Genomic DNA, 24899 nt, shown 5'->3' on the forward strand with positions numbered 1-24899 from the left:
TCACGGGAGGGCAGCCGGTGGAGGAGATCCGGCGACGAACGCCGGCTCCATCCTTGAGCGAGGGAGAGAAGGAGGCGACGTGGAGAGAGAGGACAGCGAATGGGTATGGGGAGTTAAAACTCCCCCTGCCCGTCCTTATCCCCACGCGCTCGAACCGGCGCGGTAGTACCGCGTATCATCACGGTAGTACCGCTCGGGCGGAAGTACCGCGCCGAGGCGGTAGTACCGCTCAACCAGGCGGCAGTAAGAAATTACTGCCATGTGGTGACGGTAGTACCGTGCTCCCGCTAGCGGTAGTACCGTGGCAGGCTGCGGTAGTACCGTGACCGACCGCGGTAGTACCATGAGCTCAAGTCACCGCAAGTTTCAACACAAAAAGAAGAAGCCTTTGCACGGAAACTTTTCACACACAAGAAACACAAGAACACGCACAAACTAGAGGCAAGAAGACAACAAGAAACCACCACGCGACAAAGCCTCTCGAGGAGAGAGGGCGGTGGCCAAAGCCACCTATGTTTGAGTTGGATGGTATGGCACCGCGAAGAATTATCCTTGGGCCCAAGACCAAAACTCGTCTTTGAAGCACAAGCACCATTAAAAATGGCTAATGTGAAAGAGGTGATCGATTTATGCATAATGGGGGGAGGGAGAGTTCATTGAGAGAACAACACTCCCCCTATGTCCATGCCTACACCTAAACTAGACAACACGTTGAGTGTGGTGGGGGGTGTACGGGTTCAAGTCACATTGCTCAAATCAATGATATTTAGCTCATGCCTTAACTCGCGAAATCTTGCTTCATCCAGGGGCTTCGTGAAAATATCTGCAAGGTTATCATGAGTGTTGACATACTTGAGCTCGATCTCCCCTCGCCTAATGTGATCCCGGATGAAGTGATACTGAATCTCAATGTGCTTCGTCTTGAAGTGTTGAACCGGGTTGAGAGAAATCTTGATGGCACTTTCATTATCACACCAAAGAGGCACTTTGTCACAAATGACACCATACTCCTTTAAAGTTTGCCTCATCCATAGTAGTTGAGCACAACAACTACCGGCTGCCACATACTCCGCTTCGGTGGACGAGAGAGACACACAACTTTGCTTCTTGGAAGACCAACTTACCAAAGAGCAACCAAGAAATTGGCACCCTCCAGAAGTGGACTTCCTATCCACTTTGTCTCCCGCCCAATCGGAATCCGTGAAACCTTCAAGCTTGAAATTTGCTCCTCTTGGGTACCATAAGCCAAAGTTTGGGGTATGAGCCAAATATCGAAAGATTCGCTTGACCGCCACATAGTGACTTTCCTTTGGTGCGGCTTCAAACCGTGCACACATCCCCACACTCAACATGATATCCGGTCTAGATGCACAAAGGTAAAGCAAGGAGCCAATCATGGAGCGATATACCTTTTGATCCACCGCTTTACCATTGGGATCGATGTCAAGTTGGCTCTTGGTAGGCATTGGTGTAGAAGCCGGCTTGACATCACTTAGCTTGAATCTTTTAAGCATGTCTTGAGTGTATTTGGCTTGGTTGATGAAGGTTCCTTCTCTTCGTTGTTTGATGTCAAAACCAAGGAAGAACTTCAACTCTCCCATCGAAGACATCTTGAACTTGGAGGTCATGAGAGCGGCAAATTCCTCATTGAAAGCTTTGTTAGGAGAACCAAAGATAATATCATCAACATATAGTTGGCATACAAACAACTCCCCTTTGACCTTCTTAGTAAAAAGAGTGGGATCGATTTGTCCTACTTCAAATCCATGATCTTGTAGCAACTCGGTAAGGTGGTCATACCACGCACGTGGGGCTTGTTTAAGGCCATAGAGTGCTTTATCGAGTTGATACACGTGATCCAGGAAGTAGGGGTCCTCGAACCCGGGGGGTTGCTTGACATAAACCAACTCATTAATGGGACCATTAAGAAAAGCACTTTTCACATCCATTTGTTGCAACTTAAAGTTGTGATGGGAAGCATAAGAAATCAACAAACGAATGGATTCAAGACGAGCAACGAGAGCAAAGGTTTCACCGTAGTCGATGCCCTCGACTTGGGAGTAGCCTTGTGCTACCAATCTTGCCTTGTTGCGAATGATGTTCCCATGAGCATCTTGCTTGTTCTTGAAGATCCACTTTGTTCCAATGACGTTGTGGTTCCCCGAAGGTCTTGGCACCAATCTCTACACCTTGTTGTACTCGAAGTTGTTTAGTTCTTCATGCATGGCATTGAGCCAATCCGAGTCTTCGAGCGCCTCATAGACCTTTTGGGGTTCAACACAAGAGACAAACGCATGATGTTCACAATAGTTAGCTAATTGTCTATGAGTGCTTACCCCCTTTCTTAGACTTCCAACCACGTTTTCCATGAGATGGCCTTGTGTGGTTAGTTTGGAAGCAATCTTCGCGGCACGACGCTCTAATTCTTCCTCGGGTGTGGAAGGAGGAAGGTTAACTTGATCATCTTGAGCGTCGTCTTGAGCTTGCTCATGATCTTGAACTTGCTCGAGGGGGAGAACTTGACCTTGGGCATCATTTAGAGGTTCACCTCCATCTTGAGGTTGATCTTGCCCTTGATCTTGTTCATGAAGGTGAGGGCCTTCACTTTGTTCTTCGGAAGCGTGTGGGTCTTGGGGAGGTGATGGCTCCACTTGAGTGGAGCGTTGTCCTTCTCCTTCGGCCACAAGGGGTTCCTCAATGGGTAGGATATGACCAATACCCATTCTTCTTATGGCTTGGGGAGGAATTTCATCACCTACATCACAAGTACCACTTTGCTCCACTTGGGAGCCGTTATTTTCATCAAACTCTACGTTACACGTCTCCTCAATGAGTCCGTTGGACTTGTTGAGAAAACGGTAAGCATGAGAGTTTGTAGCATAACCAACAAATATGCCCTCATGAGCTCTAGCTTCAAATTTAGACAAACAAACACTTTTCTTGAGAATGAAACACTTACACCCGAACACCCGGAAGTACTTCAGATTGGGCTTGTTCCCGGTGAGTATCTCATACGGAGTCTTGTTCAAGCCTTTGCGGAGATAGAGCCGATTGGATGCATGACAAGCTGTGTTGATGGCTTCGACCCAGAAGTTGTATGGAGACTTGAACTCCGCCATCATGGTCCTTGCCGCATCCATCAACGTCCGGTTCTTTCTCTTCGCAACACCATGTCATTGAGGGGTATATGGTGCAGAATATTGATGCTTGATCCCTTCATCACTAAGAAACTCATCCAAGGTGTAGTTCTTGAACTCGGTGCCGTTGTCACTTCTTATTGTCAAGATCTTTGCATCATGTTGACGTTGAGCTTCATTTGCAAAGTCGATGACGGTTTGTTGGGTCTCACTCTTCCTCTTGAAGAAGTATACCCAAGTGTATCTTGAATAATCATCCACTATCACCAAGCAGTACTTTCTACCCCCAAGACTATCAAAGGATGGGGGCCCAAAGAGGTCCATGTGGAGGAGCTCCAAGGGTCTCTTCGAGTAGATGATAGTCGTGGGAGGGTGAGCCGTCTCATGAAGCTTTCCATCGATACAAGCACTGCAAACACGATCTTTGGCAAAGCTAACATTCGTTAGTCCATGGACATGGTCCCCCTTGAGAAGGCTTTGCAAAGATCTCATATTGACGTGGGCTAAACGACGATGCCAAAGCCATCCCACATCAACTTTAGCCATTAGGCATGTTGCGGTCTTAGTGGGTTGCTCCGAGAAGTTAACCACATAGAGGCCGTTCTCGACATGCCCAACAAAGGCTACTTTAAGAGTCTTGCTCCACAAGAGGGCCGCGGTATCAATATCAAAGAAGGTGGCAAAACCCATGAGTGCGAGTTGACGAACGGAAAGTAAATTGAACGCAAGGGACTCAACAAGCATGACTTTCTCGATCGTTAGATCATGAGAAATGACAACCTTGCCAAGACCCAATACCTTAGAATGTGAGGCATCACCCCATTCGACATTGGTGGGCATAGATGGGATATTGTGCACGTCCACCACCAAGTCCTTGCTCCCGGTCATATGATTTGTTGCTCCACTATCGAGCAACCATGATCCCCCACCGAAAGCAAACACCTACAAGAGATCAATGCTTGGTTTTAGGTACCCATTGAGTAATGGGTCCTTTGATGTTAGTAACAAGGGTCTTAGGAACCCAAATAGACCATTCAATGTACTCATAAGGAGAACCAACAAATTTAGCATAAACATGTCCATCACTAGCACGGCACAACACATAAGAGGGGTTAAAGTCGCCGGCGTTGTTGGGAGAGATGGCGTTGCACTCTTTGGCTTCACCACTCTTCCCATTGTTCTTCTTCTCCTTAGGAGCACCTTCTCCCTCCTTCACAAAGGTTTGCTTGAGCGGAGGAGGTCGATTGGTCTTGCTCTTCTTCTCCTTGTTCTTCTTCTTGTTCTTGGACTTGGGTGTGAACCCAACTCCCTCCTTTCCCACAACTTCCTTTTGATTGCTCAAAAGGTCATTTAGGTTCTTCTCACCTTGTATGCATGACACAAGACCTTTCTCGAGTTGTTCCTTCAACTTGGCATTTTCCTCCACAAGATGCACATGCTCACAACATGGGTTAGTAGCATTTGCATTATCAATTAAGACCATGTGCGGAAATGTGGCCTTTTCCTTAGTTAGCTTAACTTGGAGTTGAGCATGAGACTCCTTGAGGGTGGCATGAGCACTTTTCAAGACCTTGTGGGCCTTGTCAAGTACATAAAACTCCTCCGTGAGTCTAACATGATCAACCCCAAGTTTAGCCTTCTCGGAAGCTAGAACACGAGACACAACAAGAGCATGATCAAGATCTTTCTTTAGTTTAGCATGACCATCGTTGTGTGACTCCTCAAGAGCCAAACGATGCTCACGCTCTTCCTCAAGAGCATTAGAGAGATCCGATATCTCATCGGCATAGTCATGACTATGACTTTCCATCTTAGTGATGGTTTCTTCATGAGCCTCGATCATGTCATTGGCTTCACCAAGTTGTTCCAAGAGAGCAACGAAATGCTTCTTGGATTTGCCCTTGAGCTTACTCATGAAGGACTCAAATTCATTGATCTCCTCATTAGAACCCTTACCATTATCAAAGTCATCCGTTGAAGGAGGGTTAGGAATAATGGTGGTTTTGATGTTGGGGGTTACCTTGTTGGTGGCCTTAGCCATGAGGCACTTGGCGGTGATGTTCTCGTTAGGTGCATCGAAGAGAGACACCCGAGGAGTTGAGACAATGGCAACGGATGCCATGGCCATTGTTTCACCATCTTCATCATCATCGTCATCCTCACGGTATTCTTCTTGAACCACCAACCCGCGAGAAGGAGTCTTCTTGGTGAAGTTGTTCTTGTTGGGGAAGGACTTGGCTTTGTCTTTTCGAATGAACTTGCCACCATTGTCTTCCCGCTTCTCGTATGGACAATCCGCAACGAAATGACTGACATTGCCATAGTTGAAACAAGTTCTAACTCGTTGCTTCCCTTTGAGGCCACTTGAGTTGTTCTTGTTGAAGTTGGGTCTTGTAGTCTTCTTACTCCAAAACTGTCTTGAGGCAAGAGCCATGTGCTCATGATAATCATACTTCGTGTCCTCGGGGTTGCTCTCCTCATCTTCCTCTTCTTCTTCTTCTTCCACACTAACCTTGGCCTTCAAGGCAAGATTGGTCTTCTTTGCCCTTTGGGAACGGAGCACCGCATTGTCGGCAGTCTTATCCAAGATGTTCATTGCAACAAACTCATCCAACACTTCACCAGAGGTCATGGAGTGGAAGTCCGGTCTTTGGCGGATGATGGAGGACATGGCCTTGTTGTAGGGCATCATGGCCTTGAGGAACTTGCGCTTGATCCAGTTGTCATCCGTGTCCTTACTCCCATGATCTTGGAGTGCGACCGCAAGTTTGGTCACTCTTCGAAAGAGCTCACGAGGTTCTTCATCCTCTTTCATTGCAAACTCATCGGCTTCATCTTGCACCACTTCATAGTTGGAGCGTTGAATGCTAGCACTTCCTCTATACATACGCTCGACACACTTCCATGATTCTTTAGCCATGACATGAGGTCGAAGATGAGGGAGATCTTAGGGAAGGATAGCATCTTGGATGATGAAGAGAGCACTCTCATTGAATTGATTGTCCACTTCTTCTCGAGGGGTGAAGTTGCTTGGATCATGAGGATAGAAACCTTCTTCAATAATTCCCCAAAGGTTAGTATTCACATGTTTTAAATGACGCTTGAAGCGATAAACCCAAGAATCATAATCTTCATTTTTCACATATTTAGGAGGAGGACCGGCATGATTCAAATGAGTAGAGGGGATCGGTCCTCTATACACCGGGGGTTCCACATGGGCAAAGATGCCGGTGCCATTTCTACCACTAGTAGAAGGACTCTTTTCATTATTAGCTTCCCCCTTATCGAAGTTAGTATCCGTCACCTTGTTAGTGGGATCACCCACTTTCATTGGTGAGGTAGATAGTTTAAGTCCCTCTAGAAATTCAGTAAACATGCTTTTAACCTCGGCCGTCATGGAGGTTTTCAATGTGTCTAAAGCCACATTGAATTCCTCACATGAGACCGAGGTTCCCCCTTCAGCCGAAGACGAGATGGGATTCACACCAGAGTGTTCCTCCGCAACGTCGTTGACGTCAACCATACTCTTCGGACGGCAAAGTCCTTAATAAAGAGACGAGGCTCTGATACCAATTGAAAGGATCGATATGGTTGACTAGAGGGGGGGTGAATAGGCAACTAACAATTTTTGACTTTTCTTTAACAATTTAAACCTTGCAATGAAATAGGTTGTCTAGATGTGCAACTACGTGGACAACCTATATGATGCAAAGACAAAGGGCACACAAGCAAGCAATGGATATAGCACAAGTAAGCTTGCAAAAGTAAAGGGATAAGATAACCAAGAGTGGAGCCGGTGGAGACGAGGATGTGTTATCGAAGTTCCTTCCTTTTAAAGGGAAGTACGTCTCCGTTAGAGCGGTGTGGAGGCACAATGCTCCCCAAGAAGCCACTAGGGCCACCGTAATCTCCTCACGCCCTCACACAATGCGAGATGCCGTGATTCCACTATTGGAGCCCTTGAAGGCGGCAACCGGACCTTTACAAACAAGATTGGGGCTATCTCCACAACACTTGGAGGCTCCCAATAATCCCGCGAAGCTTCACCACAATGGAGTATGGCTTCGAGGTGACCTCAACCGTCTAGGGTGCTCAACACCCAAGAGTAACAAGATCCGCAAGGGATAAGTGGGGGGAATCAAATATCCTGTGGTGGAAGTGTAGATCGGGCACTTGTCACCCAATCCCGAGCAAATCAACAAGTTTGATTGGCTAGGGAGAGAGATCGAGTGAAAAAGGAGCTTGGAGCAACAATGGAGCTTGGAGATGGAAGAGGTAGTCAACTAGAGGTAGAAGACGCCCCTTATATAGTCGTGGACAAATTCCAACCGTTATCCACATGTTCAGCCCGCGACACACGGTACTACCACTCCAGGGGCGCGGTAGTACCGCGAGGCTGCGGGGTACTACCGTGGCTGACCACAGTACTACCGCGACAGCAACACAGGCCGGAACTACCCTGATAAGGGGGCAGTACTACCGCTTGCGCGGTACTACCGCACCCATCTGTGATACTACTGCAAGGCAGGAAAGTCACAGCCTGGGAAGGGCACGGATGAAATAAATTACATCCGTGCCTACTTCTGCTGAACGGAGGAGGTACAAAAATCCGACGCGGTACTACCACCCGAGAGGCGCGGTACTACCGTGCGGACGCGGATGTAAAAAATTACATCCGCGCCTACTATCGCGATACTGCGGTACTAGGTAGGAGGGCCACGGTACTACGACTCCTAGGGAGCGGTACTACCGTGGGCCTCCGCGGTACTACCGCTCTGGACGAGCGGTACTACCGTGGAGGGCACGGATGTAAAAAATTACATCCGCCCCTACTACCGCACCGGAGCGGCACAAGACCAGGGAGCCGCGGTACTACCACTCCAGAAGGGCGGTACTACCGTGACACCCAGCGGTACTACCGCGTGTGCTTGCGGTACTACCGCAAGCACAGCAGTAGTCGTCAGATTTCTGTACAACCAAGATAACAAAGGGAAGCTCCAAGCAGGGAAAGGAGGAACAAGTGTACGTGTTGACTCCACCCAAACCTTTCCGACGCGGACCCCCTCTTAATAGTACGGCTCTCCTACGACTCAAATCCACCAAAGAGAAACGTAGAACGACGCCGACTTCAATAGTCTCCGAGGGGCACCGAATCGTCTCATGCCTAGATATGAATAACCTGAGAAACTCAAGGCACACGATTAGTCCACAAAAGCATTGTCATCAATCACCAAAACACCTGAGGGAAGAATATGCCCTTACAAAGGGGACCCACATGAACGCGGGTAGTGGGGAAAGTCCTCACAACCCTGGTCTAGGAGCACCAAGATCCTCCCTTAAAGGAATAGTATCATATCCCAAAGGGATAAGATCAGAATCCCTAAAAAGGGGGGATAGCGATCGGTGGAGAAGGAAAGGAGGGATTTCCTTCTTGCCCTTTTGACCAATGACCCTAGGGCCTTGGAGGCCAAGTCACCAGCCCCCTCCACGCCTATATAAAGGTGGGGAGGCGTTGGGGGCAGCCGCCCTTCGACCCTTGCCAGTTACCTCTCCCAACTCCTCCCACGTTTCACCGGTACATGCTTGGCGAAGCCCTGTTGGAGTTCCGCTGCCACCACCACCACGCCGTCATGTTGGTTCAGATCTCATCCACCTCCTCTCCCTCACTTGCTGGATCAAGAAGGAGAGGACGCTGCCGAGCCGTACGTGTGCTAAACTCGGAGGTGCTGCACGTGCGGTACTTGGATCGGATTGGATCATGACGCGAGTACGACTACGCCAATCACGATCTCTAGATCGTTAACGCTTTCGGTCTACAAGGGTATGTAGACACCACTCTCCTCTTGTTGCTATACATCTTCTAGATGATCTTGGGTGTTCGTAAGAAAACTTCCGATTTTCATGCTTCGTCTTGGGGGTAGATGGCTGTAGTGGGCTAGATGGACTGCTTATGGGAGAGGACTAGCCCAATTATCAAACTTAAATGCAAAATGTTTTATTCTTTATTCGGCTATAGTGCCCTCATATTTAATAGTGTCACCCTCAAACGACTCCAAATCAAAGGAAATTTTAAACGTAGCCTTTCTATACAATAACAAGGCCACAAAAAGATATTCAATCTATCGGGACTTTTTTAACTAGCGAACTTGAAACATATCTTGAGTTTGAACTACGAATGATATCTAGGCTTGTGCTAAAATCAGGAAACAATTTTGGTAGCTCCCAAATTTCACAAAAAGAATGTGGGCTTGAAGGTGAGTCTTGGTGCAGAAGATTGAAGAGGAGAAGGGGTGTACTTCACCATTTACAAAACTAGTGGACCCGTTGCGCCAAATAGAGCAGAGGCACGCTAAAGCCATGCCCGCGATGAAAAGAAAAATCATGGTTTAATCCCCTCTAATAGGAAACACGATGGATCATTGTGTGCAATAATATGAATATACAATTTTTAACTTAATGGTATAGTCTTATTTAAAACAAAATATATCCCTGGGCAAGCACGTATGACAATAAATGAAATATCCTTTAGCCAAAAAATGGTGTGTTGTTGTGCACAATGATACACACACACACACAAACACACACATTCTTATTTGGTGGTATAAAGTCCCATTTAAATCATATTTCCGGTCGCCGTCGACAATCCCATGTCCCCTCACCGGTGCAGTGCTACACAGCGGGGAAGTGGTAGAAGGATCTAGGAGTGGATCAAGGCGCCATCAACCTGTGCGACCTCACCGGTGGGGAAGTGGAAGAAGAAGGATCCAGGAGTAGATCGAGCTGCCACCAACCACCATGTCGCACCTGACCTTGTAGGCGCCGGTGACCCTTTCCCATCCATTGTCAGTGTTGGGGAACGTAGTAATTTCAAAAAAAATTCCTACGCACACGCAAGATCATGGTGATGCATAGCAATGAGAGGGGAGAGTGTTGTCTACGTACCCTCGTAGACCGAAAGCAGAAGCGTTAGCACAACACGGTTGATGTAGTCGTACGTCTTCACGATCCGACCGATCAAGTACCGAACGTACGACACCTCCGAGTTCAGCACACATTCAGCCTGATGATATCCCTCGAACTCCGATCCAGCCGAGTATTGAGGGAGAGTTTCGTCAGCACGACGGTGTGGTGACGATGTTGATGTTCTACCGATGCAGGGCTTCGCCTAAGAACTGCTACAGTATTATCGAGGTGGACTATGGTGGAGGGGGGCACCGCACACGGCTAAGAGATCAAACAGATCAATTGTTGTTGTGTCTAGAGGTGCCCCCCTGCCCCCGTATATAAAGGATCAAGGGGGAGGAGGCGGCCGTCCAGGAGGAGGAGCTCCAGGGAGGAGTCCTACTCCCACCGGGAGTAGGACTCCCTCCTTTCCTAATCCAAGTAGGAGAGGGGAAGGAAGGGGAGGAGAAGGAGAAGGAAGGACATGGAGGAAAAGGAGGAAAGGGGGGCCGGCCCCCTAGTCCAATTCGGTTTGGGCTAGGGGGGTCGCGCGCCCTGCCTCCTCTCTTCCACCACTTGGCCCATGAGGCCCATTACTTCTTCCTCGTATTCCTGTAACTCCCCGGTACCCCGAAAAATACCCGAATCACTCGGAACCTTTCCGAAGCCCGAATATAGTCGTCCAATATATTGATATTTATGTCTCGACCATTTTGAGACTCCTCGTCATGTCCCCGATCTCATACGGGACTCCGAACTCCTTCGATACATCAAAACTCATAAACTCATAATATAACTGTCATCGAAACCTTAAGCGTGCGGACCCTATGGGTTCGAGAACTATGTAGACATGACCGAGACATGTCTCCGGTCAATAACCAATAGCGGAACCTGGATGCTCATATTGGCTCCCACATATTCTACGAAGATCTTTATCGGTCAGACCGCATAACAACATACGTTGTTCCCTTTGTCATCGGTATGTTACTTGCCCGAGATTCGATCGTCGGTATCTCAATACCTAGTTCAATCTCGTTATCGGCAAGTCTCTTTACTCGTTCCGTAATACATCATCCCGCAACTAACTCATTAGTTGCAATGCTTGCAAGGCTTAAGTGATGTGTATTACCGAGAGGGCCCAGAGATACCTCTCCGACAATCGGAGTGACAAATCCTAATCTCGAAATACGCCAACCCAACATGTACCTTCGGAGACACCTGTAGAGAACCTTTATAATCACCCAGTTACGTTGTGACGTTTGGTAGCACAAAAAGTGTTCCTCCGGTAAACGGGAGTTGCATAATCTCATAGTCATATGAACATGTATAAGTCATGAAGAAAGCAATAGCAACATACTAAACGATCGTGTACTAAGCTAACAGAATGGGTCATGTCAATCACATTATTCTCCTAATGATGTGATCCCGTTAATCAAATGACAACTCTTTGTCCATGGCTAGGAAACATAACCATCTTTGATTAATGAGCTAGTCAAGTAGAGGCATACTAGTGACACTCAGTTTGTCTATGTATTCACACATGTATCATGTTTCCGGTTAATACAATTCTAGCATGAATAGTAAACATTTATCATGATATAAGGAAATAAATAATAACTTTATTATTGCCTCTAGGGCATATTTCCTTCAGTCTCCCACTTGCACTAGAGTCAATAATCTAGTTCACATCGCCATGTGATTTAACACCAATATTCACATAAGTATGTGATTAATACCCATAGTTCACATCGTCATGTGATCAACATCCAAAGGGTTTACTAGAGTCAATAATCTAGTTCACATCGTCATGTGATTAACACCCAAAGAGTACTAAGGTATGATCATGTTTTGCTTGTGTGAGAAGTTTAGTCAACGAATCTATCACAATCAGAGCCGTATGTATTTTGCGAATATTCTATGTCTACAATGCTCTGCACGGAGCTACTCTAGCTAATTGCTCCCACTTTCAATATGTATCCAGATTAAGACTTAGAGTCATCTAGATCAGTGCCAAAACATGTATCGACGTAACTCTTTACGACGAACCTTTTGTCACCTCCATAATCGAAAAACATATCCTTATTCCACTAAGGATAATTTTGACCGCTGTCCAGTGATCTACTCCTAGATCAAAATTTTACTCTCTTGCCAAAATCAGTGTAGGGTATACAATAGATCTGATACACAGCATGGCATACTTTATAGAACCTATGGCCAAGGCATAGGGAATGACTTTCATTCTCTTTCTATCTTCTGTCGTGGTCGGGTTTTGAGTCTTACTTAATTTCACACCTTGTAATACAGGCAAGAACTCTTTCTTTGACTGTTCCATTTTGAACTACTTCAAAATCTTGTCAAGGTATGTATTCATTGAAAAACTTATCAAGTGTATTGATCTATCTCTATAGATCTTGATGCTCAATATGTAAGCAGCTTCACCGAGGTCTTTCTTTGAAAAACTCCTTTCAAACACTCCTTTATGCTTTGTAGAATAATTCTACATTATTTCCGATCAACAATATGTCATTCACATATACTTATCAGAAATGTTGTAGTGCTCCCACTCACTTTCTTGTAAATACAGGCTTCACCGCAAGTCTATATTAAAACTATATGCTTTGATCAACTTATCAAAGCGTATATTCCAACTCCGAGATGCTTGCACCAGTCCATAGATGGATCGCTGGAGCTTGCATATTTTGTTAGCACCTTTAGGATTGACAAAACCTTATGGTTGTATCATATACAACTCTTCTTTAATAAATGCATTAAGGAATGAAGTTTTGTTTATCCATTTGCCAGATTTCATAAAATGTGGCAATTGCTAACATGATTCGGACAGACTTAAACATCGATACGGGTGATAAAATCTCATCGTATTCAACACCTTGAACTTGTCAAAAAACTTTTTGCGACAAGTCGAGCTTTGTAGATAGTAACACTACTATCAGCATCGGTCTTCCTCTTGAAGATCCATATATACAATATGGCTTGCCGATCATCGGGCAACTCCACCAAAGTCCACACTTTGTTCTCATACATGGATCCCATCTCAGATTTCATGGCCTCAAGCCATTTCGCGGGATCTGGGCTCATCGTCGCTTCCTCATAGTCCGTAGGTTCATCATGATCTAGTAACATGACTTCCAGAATAGGATTACCGTTCCACTCTGGTCCGGATCTTACTCTGGAAGATCTACGAGGTTCAGTAACAACTTGATCTGAAGTTCCATGATCATCATCATTAACTTCCTCACTAATTGGTGTAGGTGTCACAGGAACAGATTTCTGTGATGAGCTACTTTCCAATAAGGGATAAGGTATAATTACCTTATCAAGTTCTACTTTCCTCCCACTCACTTCTTTCAAGAGAAACTCCTTCTCTTGAAAGGATCCATTTTAGCAACGAATATCTTGCCTTCGGATCTGTGATAGAAGGTGTACCCAATAGTTTCTTTTTGGGTATCCTGCGAAGACGCACTTCTCCGATTTGGGTTCGAGCTTATCATGTTGAAACTTTTTCACATAAGCATCACAGCCCCAAACTTTAAGAAACGACAACTTTGGTTTCTTGCCAAACCACAGTTCATAAGACGTCGTCTCAACGGATTTTGATGGTGCCCTATTTAACGTGAATGTAGCTGTCTCTAATGCACAACCCCAAAACGATAGTGGTAAATCGGTAAGAGACATCATAGATTGCACTATATCCAATAAAGTACGGTTATGACGTTCGGACACACCATTATGATGTGGTGTTCCAGGTGGCACGAATTTGTGAAACTATTCCACATTGTTTTAATTGAAGACCAAACTCGTAACTCAAATATTTGTCTCCGCGATCAGATCATAGAAACTTTATTTTCTTGTCACGACGATTTTCCACTTCACTCTGAAATTCTTTGAACTTTTCAAATGTTTTCAGACTTATGTTTCATCAAGTAGATATACCCATATCTGCTCAAATCATGTGTGAAGGTCAGAAAATAATGATACCCGCCTCAAGCCTCAACACTCATCGGATCGTATACATCAGTATGTATTATTTCCAATAAGCCAGTTGCTTGCTCCATTGGTCCGGAGAACGGAGTTTTAGTCATCTTGCCCAAAAGGCACGGTTCGCAAGCATCAAATGATTCATAATCAAGTGATTCCAAAATCCCATCAACATGGAGTTTCTTCATGCGCTTTACACCGATATGACCTAAACGGCAGTGCCTCAAATAAGTTTGCACTATCATTATTAACTTTGCATCTTTTGGCATCAATATTATGAATATGTGTATCACTATGATCGAGATCCAACAAACTATTTTCATTGGGTGTATGACCATTGAAGGTTTTATTCATGTAAACAGAACAACAATTATTCTCTGACTTTAAATGAATAAACGTATTGCAATAAACATGATCAAATCATATTCATGCTCAACGCAAACGCCAAATAACATTTATTTAGGTTTAACACTAATCCCGAAAGTATAGGGAGTGTGCGATGATGATCATATCAATCTTGGAACTACTTCCAACACTCATCGTCACTTCCCCTTCAACTAGTCTATGTTTATTTTGTAACTCCTGTTTCGAGTTACTAATCTTAGCAACCGAACAAGTACCAAATACTCAGGGGCTACTATAAACACTAGTAAGGCACACATCAATAACCTGTATATCAAATATACCCTTGTTCACTTTGCCATCCTTCTTATCCACCAAATATTCAGGGCATTTCCGCTTCTAGTGACCATTTCCTTTGCAGTGTAAGCACTCAGTTTCAGGCTTTGGTCCAGCTTTGGTCTTCTTCACGGGAGTGACAACTTGTTTGCCATTCTACTTGAAGTTTCCCTTTCTTTCCCTTTACCCTTTTCTTGAAACTAGTGGTCTTGTCAATCATCAACACTTGATGCTCTTTCTTGATTTCTACCTTTGTCGATTTCAACATCACGAAGAGCTCGGGAATCGTTTTCGCCATCCCTTGCATACTATAGTTCATCACGAAGTTCTAGTAACTTAGTGATGGTGACTAGAGAATTCTGTCAATCACTATCTTATCTGGAAGATTAACTCCCACTTGATTCAAGCGATTGAAGTACCCAGACAATCTGAGCACATGCTCACTAGTTGAGCGATTCTCCTCCATCTTTTAGCCATAGAACTTGTTGGAGACTTCATATCTCTCAACTCGGGTATTTGCTTGAAATATTTAACTTCAATTCCTGGAACATCTCATATGGTCCATGATGTTCAAAACGTCTTTGAAGTCCCGATTCTAAGCCGTTAAGCATGGTGCACTAAACTATCAAGTAGTCATCATATTGAGCTAGCCAAACGTTCATAATGTCTGCATATGCTCTTGCAATAGGTCCATCACCTAGCGGTGCATCAAGGACACAATTCTTTTATGCAGCAATGAGGATAAACCTCAGATCACGGATCCAATCCGCATCATTGCTACTAACATCTTTCAACACAATTTTCTCTAGAAACATATCAAAATAAACACATGAAAGCAACAACGCGAGCTATTGATCTAATACATAATTTGCAAAATACTATCAGGACTAAGTTCATGATAAATTTAAGTTCAAATAATCATATTACTTAAGAACTCCCACTTAGACAGACTCTAGTCATCTAAGTGATCACGTGATCCAAATCAACTAAACCATGTCCGATCATCACGTGAGATGGAGTAGTTTTCAATGGTGAACATCACTATGTTGATCATATCTACTATATGATTCATGTTCGACCTTTCGGTCTCCGTGTTCCGAGGCCATATCTGTATATGCTAGGCTCGTCCAGTTTAACCTGAGTATTCCGTGTGTGCAACTGTTTTGCACCCGTTGTATTTGAACGTAGAGCCTATCACACCCGATCATCACGTGGTGTCTCAGCACGAAGAACTTTTGCAACGGTGCATATTCAGGGAGAACACTTCTTGATAATTAGTGAGAGATCATCTTAAAATGCTACCGTCAATCAAAACAAGATAAGATGCATAAAGGATAAACATCACATGCAATCAATATAAGTGATATGATATGGTCATCATCATCTTGTGCTTGTGATCTCCATCTTTGAAGCACCGTCGTGATCACCATCGTCACCGACGCGACACCTTGATCTCCATCGTAGCATCGTTGTCGTTTCGCCATCTATTGCTTATACGACTATCGCTACCGCTTAGTGATAAAGTAAAGCAATTACATGGCGTTTGCATTTCATACAATAAAGCGACAACCATATGGCTCCTACCAGTTGCCGATAACTCGGTTACAAAACATGATCATCTCATACAATAAAATATAACATCACGTTTTGACCATATCACATCACAACATGCCCTGCAAAAACAAGTTAGACGTCCTCTACTTTGTTGTTGCAAATTTTACGTGGCTGCTACGGGCTGAGCAAGAACCGTTCTTACCTACGCATCAAAACCACAAGGATAGTTCGTCAAGTTAGTGTTGTTTTAACCTTCGCAAGGACCGGGCGTAGCCACACTCAGTTCAACTAAAGTTGGAGAAACTGACACCCGCCAGTCACCTGTGTGCAAAGCACGTCGGTAGAACCAGTCTCACGTAAGCGTACGCGTAATGTCGGTCCGGGCCACTTCATCCAACAATACCGCCGAACCAAAGTATGACATGCTGCTAAGCAGTATGACCTGTATCACCCACAACTCACTTGTGTTCTACTCGTGCATATAACATCTACGCATTAAACCTGGCTCTGATATCACTGTTGGGGAACGTAGTAATTTCAAAAAAAATCCTACGCACACGCAAGATCATGGTGATGCATAGCAACGAGAGGAGAGAGTGTTGTCTACGTACCCTCGTAGACCGAAAGCGGAAGCGTTAGCACAATGCGGTTGATGTAGTCGTCATCTTCACGATCCGACCGATCAAGTACCGAACGTACGGCAGCTCCGAGTTCAGCACACGTTCAGCCCGATGACGTCCCTCGAACTCCGATCCAGCCGAGTGTTGAGAGAGAGTTTCGTCAGCACGACGGCGTGGTGACGATGTTAATGTTCCACCGACGTAGGGCTTCGCCTAAGCACCGCTACAAAAATATCGAAGTGAACTATGGTGGAGGGGGCACCGCACACGGCTAAGAGATCAAACATATCAATTGTTGTTGTGTCTACAGGTGCCCCCTGCCCCCGTATATAAAGGATCAAGGGGGAGGGGGCGGCCGGCCAGGAGGAGGCGCGCCAGGGAGGAGTCCTACTCCCATCGGGAGTAGGACTCCCTCCTTTCCTAATCCAAGTAGTAGAGGGGAAGGAAGGGGAGGAGAAGGAGAAGGAAGGACATGGAGGAAAAGGAGGAAAGGGGGGCCGACCCCCTAGTCCAATTCGGTTTCGGCTAGGGGGGCCGCGCGCCCTGCCTCCTCTCTTCCACCACTTGGCCCATGAGGCCCATTACTTCTTCCTCGTATTCTCGTAACTCCCCGGTACTCCGAAAAATAACCGAATCACTCGGAACCTTTCCGAAGTCCGAATATAGTCGTCCAATATATCGATCTTTACGTCTCGACCATTTCGAGACTCCTCGTCATGTCCCCGATCTCATCCGAGACTCCGAACTCCTTCAGTACATCAAAACTCATAAACTCATAATATAACTGTCATCGAAACCTTAAGTGTGCGGACCCTACGGGTTCGAGAACTATGTAGACATAACCGAGACACGTCTCCGGTCAATAACCAATAGCGGAACATGGATGCTCATATTGGCTCCCACATATTCTACGAAGATCTTTATCGGTCAGACCGCATAACAACTTATGTTGTTCCCTTTATCATCGGTATGTTACTTGCCCGAGATTCGATCGTCGGTATCTCAATACCTAGTTCAATCTCGTTACCGGCAAGTCTCTTTACTCGTTCCGTAATACATCATCCCGCAACTAACTCATTAGTTGCAATGCTTGCAAGGCTTAAGTGATGTGTATTACCGAGAGGGCCCAAAGATACCTCTCCGACAATCGGAGTGACAAATCCTAATCTCGAAATACGCCAACCCAACATGTACCTTCGGAGACACCTGTAGAGCCCTTTATAATTACCCAGTTACATTGTGACGTTTGATAGCACACAAAGTGTTCCTCCGGTAAACGGGAGTTGCATAATCTCATAGTCATAGGAACATGTATAAGTCATAAAAAAAGCAATAGCAACATACTAAACGATCGTGTGCTAAGCTAACGGAATGGGTCATGTCAATCACATCATTCTCCTAATGATGTGATCCGTTAATCAAATGACAACTCTTTGTCCATAGCTAGGAAACATAACCATCTTTGATTAATGAGCTAGTCAAGTAGAGGCATATTAGTGACACTCAGTTTTTCTATGTATTCAAACATGTATCATGTTTCCGGTTAATACAATTCTAGCATGAATAATAAACATTTATCATGATATAAGAAAATAAATAATAACTTTATTATTGCCTTTAGGGCATATTTCCTTCAGTCAAGCCTCTAGGGGACCCGTTGCTTGAAAAGCGCAAAGACCCACTGAACCCATGTGCACATTGAAAAGGAAATCTATGGTTTAGTTGGTTTAATTGTGGGCAAGCACATATAGTAGCAAATTTAACTCCCTTTGATAAAAAAAACAATGACAAGATCTATGTTGTTTCTCTTCTTAGGGGTCTATCCAGAATCATACAATCCGTTGATCTGTGTTGTTTCTTTCATCTTCCAAATCTTGATTTCTTATATTAGCATCACTCAATTTCAAGTCCACAAAAATAATGATAGCTAGTTTTGTTGTAAAATCTATAATCCTATAGCGTAATAGTCAGACTTAGTCTTGAAATAGTGATACAACATAGAATAAGTGTAATTGTAATATCTATGTAGAAGTGTCAGACAAAATACCTCCTATGAGATACTCCATAAAATTAAATGTCCACAGACCACAAGATGACCTACATGATTACAAAAATTAAATATATTCAACAATTCCTTTTACAATTTTTTATAGATACTTGTATAGAAATATTTTAAAAGCATCAACTGATCATGACTGTAACAAGCCCCGATGATAAAAGACCTCTTGTGGGCAAGTAGCCAAGTACATGTAATAGCAAACATAATCTCCTTTAGTAAAAAAAATGGTGTTTAGCTGTGTACAATGAGATATATATATACACACAATCTAATTTGGTGGTGTAAAGTACTCCCTCCATCCGGAAATACTTGTCATCAAAATGGACAAAAAGAGATGTATCTAGAACTAAAACATGTCTAGATACATCCTCTTTTATCCATTTTCATGACAAGTATTTTCGGACGAAGGGAGTACCATTCAAAACCTCGGGCAGATTTACACGTCGTCACAGTAATGTGACTTGATTAGTCTATGTTGTTTTAGCTCTGACGAAAGTGTGGACAGTAGCTCTGCTGAAGCCGTGGACACGAGCTCTGATGAACATGTGGACACCAGCTAAGATGAAGGCGTGGACACCAGCTCTGATGAAGGTATTTTCAGCAATGCTAGACATCAGTTACGCGCAGAAAGATGAATGTATCTACAACCACAAACAATGCACATGCAGAAGAAAAGGAGAGCAAACCTTGAGGAGCAGAAATGAGCTGCAGGTCTAGGAACATAGCAGTTCGTCTAACCTGCAAAACACAGACAAAAACGTAAGAACACAGGCACAACAATGCAGACATAAAGCGCATCTATCTATCAACGCATTAAAACATGTCTGAATGGTCATCCAATACATACAGAACAATAGGACGACATCACAATAATACCTTTAATCTAAGAGAATAATACTGAAGAAATGAATGGAAGGAGAACAGAGCTATAAACTTTTATTAATCGATTAGTAGCCTGGTTCTCTTCCCAATAATAAATATGCAGAAACTGAGGAAGATGGCCATCGATCAACTTGACATGTTGTGCTTTCTGCCAAACTAAGAGACACAGCCAGCCACTGTATTTTTAGCTCCACTACAACATGCAATCTGATTGTAAGTTAATCTAGCAGAAAGAATAGAAAATAAACCATGCTAACATCATCGTCAGCACGCAAGCGCACAACCCATGGTATATGTAGACGGCTAAACTACACAAAAGCAGGCCTAGCACCAGAAAATACACCCACCAAATTATACCAAGCAAAAGAAAGCACATACTATCAATTTCAAAGGCAGCAACATACGCAAAACGCAGGACTCATAAGAAATGCAACGAAAGAAGCTAAGGAGCAGTGCATTACCAGAAGGAAGAACCACAGCCAAGACAACAATGAGCAAACGACAACGTGAGGAAAAAATTAGCCGGAGCATTGCGTGGCAGAGTAGGCTATAGATAATCAAGAACATGTGAACTGACGGTTAGTATATATTGTTCCAAACAAACTTCAGACAATAAAATTTACCTTTTGAAAAGAAGAAGTAATTTGACCTTTGCTAGGCTAAACAAAAAAAGGAAGATCGTGATAATATTTAGATGATGATTGACATGGTTAGCTACATATGTTTTCTGATAGCTCACTGCCCATCTCCATGGTACTCAAGCACAAAGGAATTAATTCAGTTTGCAGGAGACGTCGATAACCTCTGTATCATCAACCTGCATGTATAATAAGAAGGTCAAAAGGTTTCTTTGAAAACCGAGAAGAAAACATTTGGTATTTGGAAACATATGCAGCTATTCCAAAAGCAAGAAGAAAACATTAGATAGAAAGCACACACACATGACAACATATATTCTGAAATTACAGAGCATAACTGGGTCTCTAAGTAAGTCAGTCTCAGATGCTACATCGACAAAACAATAAAAAAATCAAGTTTTGCTTGAGTTGAGACTTGAATCGGTAGCCTTCACACCTACTTGCTCTAAATTAATCAAAAGAAATAAGAATATGTGCAGCACATAATACTTTTAACAAATCTGTACACAAACATGAGGAATTTGTAATCCAATCTCCGGATGCAAAAAAGTTGCATCATAGTATATATGCAGTCCATATTCCATTCACATAATTTTCTTAGAACACTTTCTATAATTCAAGCAGGTCTTTTCTTTCTTACCACTTATCAGCAGAACAAAACACATCAAAAAAACAAGAAGCAATCTAAGAAATGTCTTCACACTTTCAAGAAAAAAAATATATGAATCAACTCTCAAGATCAAGCGACTGTCTACTCCCGCCAGGCTCAACACCAACTCCACATATCAAGCACATGTTGCCTTTCAAAGCAACAAATAAAAAGATTGGGCCTACACTGACACCTCGTTGCCTGAGAAGAATAAAAGAGTGAGCTCACCTTGATGTGTTGGAATCAGATGCACTCGCTGTAGCTCGACCAAGCTGCGCCCATGGTCTAGACCAATAGCGAGACCGGCGCCCCGCTGCCTGTACAGTCTGCTACAGGTCAGAAGACGTGCCCCAGCCTCCTCGTCAGTTTGAGTATCATTGGTCTATTTTATTCTAGATCATTATCAGTTTAAAAAATTGTTTCAAGCATAACAATAAAAAAATTAGCCACCAAAGGAAGGCCTTACTAACCACATCATTAAATATTGTATATGTATAGGGTAAAAGATTGGCTTATTTATTTTCTCCATTTTGCACAAATTCCTTTGTCTATTGAAGATTACTGGTATCATGAGAACTATGTTGCATCAAATTGCATGTCCAGAATAAACTGAAATAATTAGTAGTTGAAAGTGTATTTGGAAACTGAAGAAAAAGTAGGAGGGAAATTAGGGAACAAAGAAACATTGTGCCATTTAGTATCAAAAAGCCATGCAATATAATCTATGTATACGCGACATCCCAAATATTTGGCACTGCACTACATGCTCACAAAGTACAGAAGTTGCAGTTATGAAAAGAGAAGTTCTAAGAAGTGTCAGCATTTGAGAATGGTTGTCCATTTTCTTTCTAATGTAAGAACTTGAATTAACTATGGGGCACACATTGAACGAAGATAAATGCATTCAACAACTTTTCATTTGTATTAACTTATTTTCATGTAGATACATGAACTCTCTAGTTAGTCAATTACATTTGACTATACATAAACTTTCAGCTACTGGGTTATACTCAAAACAGGGGAGATATGAATAATGCAACAATAACCACCCACGGTCTGATCACGAGACTCTCTGGTCACTGGCTCACTGCATCCGCTTACCTACAGTTAATGCCCTTGCCGAACAAAATCTTGCCCTGCTCACTCGCAATACATTTCCTTTTCCTTCTTACTCTATTTGGATCCAAATAGAGTACAACCACAGACAAACTGGAACGGTTCAAATCAAGGTTCATTTCACTGCTAATGGAGTGGTGGTGCGAGCTCAAAGTCGGGAAGTATAGCTGGTGGTGGTGTAGTGTTTAGAGATCAAGATGGAGCTTTCAAAGGAGATGCGTGTCATGTGTTCGATCAGGTTTGTAGCCCTGAAGTGGCTGAGTTGCTCTGACAGGCTGTTAAGCTGGCGATGGACATGGACGTTCAGAAACTACACATTGAGATGGATTGCAGCTACGATCACAAAGGTACACTATCAATAATCATAAATAAATTATGTGTCGATAAGAACGCAACCATCATTGTGGATACCTTTATATGCTTCCAGCGATCATGTGAACATCTACTAATACTCCTTAACAGAAATCTCACTTGTCATTGCCGTCGTCTCTGTCTTGCTGGAATCACATCCCCTTTCCACAAACTGAAATAATAGCAACATCAAATCCATCTTGAAGGTCTCAACCTGGACCTTCCCCCTGCCGACCTGCACAGGCATGGTATTCCAATAACCAAGCAAACTCAACAATCCACAAAATGCATATAATATCTCAAGTGATCTCCTTCAGGAAATTCACAGCACACGCTTCAGCCCACTTGATTTATACACATGAACTCAACGGAATATGAGCATTTACACGACAAATTGAGACAATCAAAATCTTACCTTAATGAACAAGCCGGACAAGGAGGAGACCTCAGGGGCAACCACTTGTGTACTCTGAATAGCAAGAATTACCATCTTTATTAAATGTCACATTCAACATACCCTCAAATCGACTAATGTAGATTATAGGGACTCTTCTCTTTTTGATGCTCTTCTCCTAGTGCTAATAGAGATTGAATTGGATGGTTGACTTGTGTAAAGTGTTGTCCATCAACAGCAGACATGACACTGACCCAACATGCAGTACAGCTTCACTAATCCAAAGAGAGGAGTAGCAGGAAGGAAGGAGGAGGAACCTGCGGGCATGAGGGCTGTATAGAGGCATCTCTGCTCACGCGTGGTGCGAACGACGCCGGCCACGCTCCTTCCAGTGGTCCTCTCCCATCCACTGCTGCACCTCCCTCTCCTCTTCCTCCAGGGCGGTGTGAACGACGAGCCGGGGCGCTCCTTCCAGTGGCCCTCTCCCATCCACTGCTGCACCTCCCTCTCCTCTTCCTCCAGGGCGGTGTGAACGACGAGCCGGGGCGCTCCTTCCGGTGACCCTCTCCCGTCCGCCCCTGCACGTCCCTCTCCTCTTTCCTCTCTCTTTCTCCCTCATCTCCTCCCTTCTCTCCCTCCCTCTCATATTATCTCCCGCAGATCGAATCGAGCGCCGCCGGTCGCCCTTTGCCTGTAGGTCGCCCCCGCCGCCGGAAAAGCTTGCCTCCGCACCTTACACCTCGGCCCTGCAGGATCCAGGATGAGGAGGGATGGACAGCGGCAGTGTAGGGAGGCGCTGGATCCTCGCTTGGGAGCTGCCTCGTCAAGAGATGGGAGGAGGCGGTGTGGAGGGAGTGGAGGGGGCGAGGAGCTCGGGGAGGCGGCTGCAGGGATGGGGGAAATGGTTTAGGGTTGGAGATGAGGGAGCCGGGAGGAGAGAGTGGAGGAGGCGCAGGGCGGTGGGTGGGGGGGGGAGGGTTCTGCAAGAGTGCCCGTCAAGCTCGCGGCGGGTGCGGAGTGGTTGGCGAATCTCTAGCGGACACGGGACGGCTCACCCAGCCAATCCATGCATGGGAAGAGCCCACCAGTCATAGGCCAAGAAAAATAACTATGTGGTGACAAAAAATTACTAGTAGTCAAACGATTGAACGGTCAAAAACAAAGTCAACGGTGATCCGAAGGCCACGGATGCGCCAATCCGGGGGAGCTCCGTGGAGGGCTAATTTTTTTTAAATAATACACTTTTTTTTTATTAATTTTCAAAAATATTACGCCCTTTGTTTTATTTTTAAAAATAATACAGCGTCGGCTTACTACAAGCCGACAGGAGCCAGTCAGCCTACTGCTAGCCGATTAGGGTCCAGTCGGCCTACGGGAAGCCGATTGGGTCCAGTCGGCTTCCTGTAAGCTGATTAGTACTAATCGGCTAGCAGTTGGTTGACTGGTGCCTGGCCCATGCAACGTACATGTTTTACGTGTGATAGTACAATTTTTTCTGCTCTCTGCTAGTTCTGCCGCGCACACTGCACGGCTAATTTTTTTAAAATAATACACCTTTTTTTATTTTTCAGAAATAATACACTGTTTTTTTTATTTCTAAAAATAATACAGCGTCGGCTTACTGCAGGCAGGCAGGAGCCAATCGGCCTGCTGCTAGCCGACAGGAGGCTAGTCGGCCTCGGAGTAGCCCAGTCGGCTTCCTGTAAGCCGATCGGCTAGCAGTTGGGCGACTGGTGCATGGCACCGCCACATGCCACGCCTTGGCTAATTTTTTTGAAATAATACACCTTTTTTTTATTTTTTAGAAATAATACGCTGTTTTTTTATTTTTAAAAATAATACAGCGTCGGCTTACTGCAGGCTGACAGGAGCCAATCGGCCTG

The 24899-nt window shown here is 44.4% G+C and overlaps 1 long non-coding RNA gene across 5 annotated transcripts; it reads right to left on the reverse strand.

Moving 5' to 3' along the window:
* Positions 1-19119: 19119 nt before the first annotated feature.
* On the reverse strand, positions 19120-23980 carry LOC123092422 (uncharacterized). 5 transcript variants are annotated; one of them, XR_006444589.1, is made up of 6 exons: positions 23334-23980; positions 23038-23091; positions 22683-22857; positions 21384-22604; positions 19673-20685; positions 19120-19568 (listed from the first exon to the last, which is right to left on the reverse strand). It is a non-coding gene; the product is annotated as an uncharacterized lncRNA (long non-coding RNA). The 5 variants fall into 5 exon arrangements; XR_006444590.1 differs by having other exon boundaries at positions 19673-20415; positions 20518-20685; positions 21384-22857; XR_006444591.1 differs by having other exon boundaries at positions 19673-20415; positions 20492-20685; positions 21384-22857.
* Between the last annotated feature and the right edge of the window lie 919 nt (positions 23981-24899).

The sequence above is a fragment of the Triticum aestivum genome, chromosome 4B (assembly GCF_018294505.1).
Source record: "Triticum aestivum cultivar Chinese Spring chromosome 4B, IWGSC CS RefSeq v2.1, whole genome shotgun sequence".
NCBI lineage: Eukaryota > Viridiplantae > Streptophyta > Magnoliopsida > Poales > Poaceae > Triticum > Triticum aestivum.